Consider the following 7,660-nt stretch of genomic DNA (forward strand, 5'->3'; position numbering starts at 1 on the left):
GTTTTGCTAAATATGATTTATCTCACCTATCTGGTCTTTTCCAAGCTTTTCTTGTGTCTTTTTTTGGGAAATTTACATACATATCATACAATTCTTATTCATTTACATATCTAAGATCCAAAATTTGATATTTAAAGTTATAACATCTTTATGTCATAGGCCTATGCCTGAAAAGGTGTTGTTTTTGTTTTGATGTTAAAAAATTCGAGTCGCATGCATGTAGATATGAAATTTTAGGACTTAGATGTGTAAATACATAGGAATTGTGTGGTGTGTAGATAAATGCCACTTTTTTGGATAAATTTACATACATACCACACAATTCTTCTTGCACAATTCTTATGTATTTACATATCTAACGCCAAAAATCTGATATTTACACTTCTAACATCTTTGTGTCGTAGACCTATGCATGAAAATGTGTTATTTTTGTTGTGATGTTGAAGATTCGAATAGCGTGCATGCAGATATGAATCTTTAGGTGTTAGATATGTAAATACATAAGTTTCGTGTGGAATGTATGTAAATGTTTGTTGCTTCTCTGGTAGAAGCATGGAGCTTTCCTTCGATCATATTTATACATTACTCGTCCGTAGGGGTGGAACCGGCCTCTTTTTTTAGGGTGTAAAATTTATTACAAAAGTTAATTAATTGAATACATAGCACATAATTCAAAATTAAAACATGACTTTTATTATCATTGATAAATTAAATAATATTGCAATCATTTTAATCTATTTTGTATATTTTTACAATACAAATATACATAAAAATTTAGTAAATGTATGCAAAATAATTAATAAACAAATTCAAAAAAAGTTAATACAAATATACATTAGGTGCATATAAAAATGTAATTTTCCTTTTCAAATTGAGGGGCATTTACATACATACGACACAATTCTTATGTATATACACATCTAACATGTAAACTTCACTTTTTACATTTATGCCATCCAAAATTTTCATATCAAATCAAAAGCATTATTTCTATAATTTTTGTGATTAATCTATTTTGATTTTCGAAAAAGTGAAAAAATATTTTTTTTATGCATAATTAAGGTGGTATTTTTGTAAAATTTGAATTTTGCGTGTTAGATATGTAAATACATAGGATTGAGTTGTAGGCATGTAAATTTCGCAATAATATCACATTCCAGGTTTCAACTACAAAAGTGCCTTTGGAATTTAGTCCCATTATAGTTTGGAAACAGAATTATTTACTGTTTAAATAATGAAAAGTTTGCATTTGGCCATCATAAAGATGCGTTTGTGTTTACCCTGGTGGAAAACTGTTATACTAGCTTTAAAGGAATGGTAAAATCATTTTAAAAAAAGATTAATGCTTGATCAGTAAGTTTAACTTTTATATATACTTAATTACTGTCTAAAAGTTTTAAGCTTAGATTCTCTTAAATTCAGTATTCAACAGATTAAAAAGTTAAAAGAGCTATAAAACAATAGATTAAAGGCTTTAATCGATATTTGCTCCGTTGGTTACAGCTTAATCGGGGCAATCAATATAATTAGAGGGGGCAAATTGGGGCAATTAATATAATTTAGAGGAGGCAAATATGATTAAATTGTATATTTTATTAATAAATTTTGAAATTTCAGGGTGGGCAATTGCCCTCCCTCAAGTATATGTTGGTCCGCCTCTGCTTGTCCAATAATTTGATTTTTTTTTAGTTGTCCTTGATAGATGGTTTTTAAATGCTTTAAATTGCACGAAGCTTCTCCAAAGTCATGATATGTACTCTATGTGGAATATGAAATTAAGGGTTTGTCTGAAACAGTTGTGGTTGTTTGAACAAACAGCTGTGAAGCTGTTGCAGAAGAAACTGTTGTTTAAAAGTTGTGGTGGCTATTGTAAATTTATTTTATTTTTAAAAGTTAAACCGTAATTTTTTAGCAGCCACCTCACTTAAACAAATCACGTTGCAAAACATAGCTTTTCATCACAATTTTTTGAAAAAATAGGCAAAACACAGCTTAGCAACACTGCAAAGTGCAGTGTGGCATTGTACCGCTGCCCCAAACACATCCTAATTCTTACAAACTTGGTAAGAAAAATCTTCAATTTGTGTTGACTTTGATTTTGCATAGCCGGTGTTTGGAATTTGTTGCAGAAAAAAAAAAAAATCAAAGATTTACATACATCCCACTAAATTCCTGTGTATTTACATGCACTTAAGCTTCAATACTTACACATACATGCCACCTTACCTATGCTGTTATGCATGAATTGGTGTATTTCACTTTTTAATAGTTAAAATGGTGGTATTTTTTATGTGATATGAAAGGTTTAGTTGGTATGAATCTAAAAATTTAAGTTTAGGTATTATATATGTAAATAAATAGAACTTAGGCAGTCTGCATGTAAATCCACCCGCCCGCCCAAAAAAAAAGAAGAAATAAGTAATTAATAGCTTGATTTTGCATAAATAACTGCTTCTTTAAAATTTTGAATCCATTTTCCATGTCCTTCACTCAACTTCCTACAATGCAAGCAAAAGATTGCGTTAAACCTAACGGCCTTCAAGCTATTTTATGAGGATAACTATTAATATAAATGATTTTTAACCTCATCATAAGTTATAGACATTTGTAAATGTAGTTGCAGGCACTTTCTAAGAGCATAGTATGCAGAGGTGGATATGGTCCTATTAGATAGCAGTAGTCTTCTGCAAGGACATATCTTAGGTAAATTTACGTACATAACACACCTAAACTTTGATATTTATATTTTTAACGCTTTGGTTTGATATACCTTTGCATGAAAAGTTGTATTTCACTTTTAAAAGTTCATAGTAGTGGTATGTTGATATGATGTTAATGATTTGAATGGTATGTGTGTAAATATCAAAGTATAGGTGTTAGATGTGTAGACACAAGAATATTCTGGCATATATGTAAATGCCACCTGGGACATTGGAGGTGCAGTGCGAAATAGGGTTTTAAACTTCATATTAGTAGTACGACGAAGCCCTGGTAGTGCATTTCTTTTGTTCACTTCAAACCATTAGCTATGATTCTTGTTTTAATAAGATTAGTATTTAGATTATGTGATGTTTTCAAGTGTGAACATAAAGGGCTTGAATGACAAGTTTTTTTCTTTGCCACATGGCTTTTATGTCTCGTGTAACATGTGTTGCTCTAAATGTCCCTTTTTTATAAGGTTTGCTTTTGTAAAATTTAGATGTTATGTCACATGTGGATGATTGCTTGGGCTTATACCTCATAGAAATTCGGATAGTTTAATGCGTATAGAATTAAAGCGAGGCATGTAAAAACATATAGATGGAAGCAATGTGAGAGTACACGAAGCAACTTTTGCATTTTGAACTACATTTAAGCCCTCGTTAATTTTGAATTTGAGCTTTAGAATTTAACTAAAGGAAGGAAATAATTCTAGCATAAAAAGAGGCTTCTCCTAAGCCTTTGCCATCCACACTTTATGTTGATGAGGGTAGTGCAGTTAGAAGTAAAAGGCATGTTTAAAAGTGTTGGTGTTAGTTATAAGTGAAGGGTTTTATACCTCATCAAAACACAACAGAATGAAAATAATATATAGAACAATGCAAAGATGTTCAAATAGGAGCAAGTTGCTCAAAATAATCATTTAAATTGTATCAATCCATTTTAAAATCATGTCTATTATTATTAAAATTATTGTCTACGATGTTCCGGTTATTTGCCACTAAGCGCTTCCTTTTGTAGGAACAGATTCATTTATGTGATTTTAGAGGAAGGTGAGTAAGCAATGTTGCTACTCATTTATGATGTAAAACTTGGCTTTGAAAGCACAATTTCCTTTCTTGTCAATGGAGTAACTAAATTAACGCCTTAATGAGTGGTGGAAGTCTTAGTTTATTAACAAAAAAATTTAAATCAAGATTTTTCTTTCTTGTTTGACTCGTTTGATGTTTAATTGTGAAACTAAACCATTAGTTCAATTGATTCAGCTTTAAGTTCTCTGGAAGGTTTTCAATAGATACAATGTTTATTTAGTAGATGATTCATGATGCTTGAGTAGTGGTTAGTCGTCCTCTGTTACTTGCCAAGTGTTGACTAGAAGCCCTCTGAGTGTGAGCTATTCATCCCCATGATATAAGAGTCTTGAGTCGAAGTAATATTTTTTTCAAGATGACTAGTGCACAAGTTAGTTTTCGGGACGACTTGGAGAAGTTTTGACATGTATATCTGACTAGTGGATGCTTGCGGTAGATGTTTTGGTGTGTTGACCACTTGAGCGGATATCATTTAACTCATGTAAGATTCTATGTTGAAAGAAAGCTTGAGCTAATCAAGTAAACACCGAATGATTTAAAAAATTGTCATCATTTGTGATGATTAGACGGATACACAAAGAATGCCTCTAGTTAACTTTCCGAGAGTTACAAAAGCATGCATTTTTGTATAAAGTCATCAATTTTGATAGAGTATATAATGATAGATTCTACATTGCAATATATATCTAAGGTGTGATTATATGGTTTGGTTTAGATTAATATGTTCTAGTAATCATTGATAATGCATCAAACCGCATCGTTGCATCAATGTTTGTAATTATAGAAATGCTAATTGTGAACCAATACCTTAATATTTCTTGGAATCTTTTAGTTAAAATGCTTTCGGGAATCTTTGTATGATGCACCAACATGCGAAGTCATATAAACACTTATTATGGCGGAATACCCTCATGTGTTTTGATCCTCCCGTGTTGTTTACACATTGAATCTTGCATGAAAGAACATTTGTGCTGCAAATAACTTAAGAGGATACTGAGATGACTCATGAAGATTATGGTTGAATCATAAACAATGTGGTGGATATAAGCATCGCAAGGAGTGCCATCATGAATCACTCAATGAAGCTCTAAAATTTTAACAAATTTGTGTAAGTTAAAGATATTGTTTATAGCCGAGACTCCATTTGCGTTGATAATCATCATATTTATGGATATAAAATTATACACTAATGATTGTGAGCAATGATAATTAGTGATAAGTGAAACATGTATTGAGTTGATGATGTGAATAAGACTATGTTTGTGAAGTTGTTGTTGGATGATATTTTATGGGATAAAATATATCCTGTTGTCTTTTAAATATGATTCTTAATTATACCTGATAGTGTTAAATCTTGTCTCCACCATGTGTATGACATGTGAGACCATGATTGAAAAGGTGGAGATAATATATAAGGACATGAAGAAAAGACAGTATTATAGTCATGTTTGTCTAAGTAACTCCTCAAAACTACACTGCTCATGTAAATACATGGATATATCAAATGCAAGCAACAAATATTTGGAAAGATTTTTTATAATATTAGAGTGAGAACAATGACAAATTTGGAGTTTGCTTACTTTTTAGAATTTAGTGGTGATTATTTCAATCATGAGTCCATTACATATATATATATATATGGTATTTACATAAATAACACCAGAAGCATTGCTATTTATAAATTCTAGCATCCAAGTGATATTTACGTGTATCACGATCAAACCATTACGAATTTGATAAAAATGAAAAATATGGGTTAGCGTTTATTAGATCTTTGAGTGAAATTTTGAAAAAAATGGTTAAAAGAGAGTGCTAGACTTGTAAATAGCTATGTTTCGGGTGCTATTTTTGTAATTGGCCCTAATACAAAAATGTTATGTCCATTACATGTTCTTTATTCGGGGATTTACATGCATACAATCTAATTCCAATTTATTTACATTCCTAATGACTAAATTTTTTTTTTTTTTACATTTATACCTTCAAAAGTTTCCTTGTAAATTGAAAAAAACAACATGCTAAAAAATATTTAGGGAAAAATGCTGCAAGTGATTTTAGCCTTTTGACGTGCTTTTAACTGTAGATGGTAATTTACTACACAATATTTAGGTAGTAATTAGTCAAGATCATTGCCTTTTGCTTTTTTAACTAATTATTTAATTAATATTATTATTTTTGTATTATTGCCTTCTACAATTGAAGCCTGTTGGGAAGGTAATATTCTGCTTTTTCTTTCAACAATTTTCCAGGTGCTATATATATATACAAAAAATTTAAGATAAAAATAAATAAATAAATAAATAATACACACGCGCACACAATAGTCTTGTCCTCTGAACTTGTGCGATCTTATTATTTTTCATCCATGTGTATGTATAATCTCTCTCCAATAAGATATGAATAATTGAAATTTAAAGTAATGAACAATCTTTGTTGTAAACTAATCACTAAGTTAACTAAGTTTGAAATTGTTTTTAACAAGCGTGTTTGTGTTCTGCTCGTATTACATATTATTGTTTATGTTTGGCTTTAACTAGTTTAAATTATTTAGAAAAATAGATATAGGGTATTGAATTCCAACTTGCAACATTATCATGCCATAAAAAACACAAGCACAAGACTACACGAGTTATATTGATTTAAATTTAGATATACATATATCTAATATACTATTATATAAATAATTTTTATAGTTTTCATATTTCAAACTAAAATGAACTAATTTGATCGAATAAAGGTTTATTTGCGATCTACTCGTTTATAATTAGCTTAAAAAATCGAGTTGAAGTGATTTTGTGGCTTGAAGTAAAATTTTAAAGTTTAGGTGATTATCATGATACATTTAAAATTTCGGATAGATGATAATTAAAAATTTTATTTTAAAAATATGATAAAAAAATTATGGTCATCATCAAGTTTTCTTACATTTTTATTATAAAATTTAACTTATTATATATAATATCCACTCAACAATTAATATAATCATCCGCCCATCGGTGCTTTGACGTCGACTGCCGCCACCCTATCATTTTCCTCATTATTTCGTTTTGTCCCTCTTTTAGATGAATGGCGAGGAAATGGACACCGAATTAACACATTCTCACAAGTAAATATGTATATACTTTTCGTCGACGACATTTAATGAGAGGCGAATAAACACCATATCATTAATTAATTTATCCAATATTTAATGATTAAAAATTTATAATTATACATATATACATTATATATACCCTTTCTAAATGACAATTATCAAAAAAGTGTAAAATAAAATCGAGTTGTTATCAAATGATATACATAAAATTTTTATAGATGTCACATAATAATGATACATTTATATATCTGATGTTTAATATCACGGATAAATAGTCTCACATTAGATACACGTAGAACCGAAAAACAGTATTTAAGTCATGTTCTGCCCACCACCCCTAATAGCTCTTTTAGGAGATGACATTAAGCTTTAATATATATATATATATAAATAACACTTTAATATCATAATCACATTCAAATATACACATAAAAACATAGATTTTATCCCGAAAAAAATTAAATTTATTGACATATTATTATAGATTTAATTAGTATAAAAATAAATAGTAAAACTTATCCTCTTTTACATAAATACCACTCAATTCTTATACATTTACATACCTAACCGCTAAACATTCCTGTTCACATTCATATCACTTAACATCACAACAAAAAAAATCATGACCATCTTTTTAAAGCTTAGATTTATGAAACCAAGATATTATAAATAAATATCAAACTTCAAGTGTTTAGATATGTAAAAACATAATAATTGTGTGGTAAATTTTTAAATTTTTTAAATAAAAAAAGATAAAAATTATGTTATATATATA

Source organism: Phalaenopsis equestris, unplaced genomic scaffold, assembly GCF_001263595.1.
Source record: "Phalaenopsis equestris unplaced genomic scaffold, ASM126359v1 Scaffold000600, whole genome shotgun sequence".
Classification (NCBI taxonomy): Eukaryota; Viridiplantae; Streptophyta; class Magnoliopsida; order Asparagales; family Orchidaceae; genus Phalaenopsis; species Phalaenopsis equestris.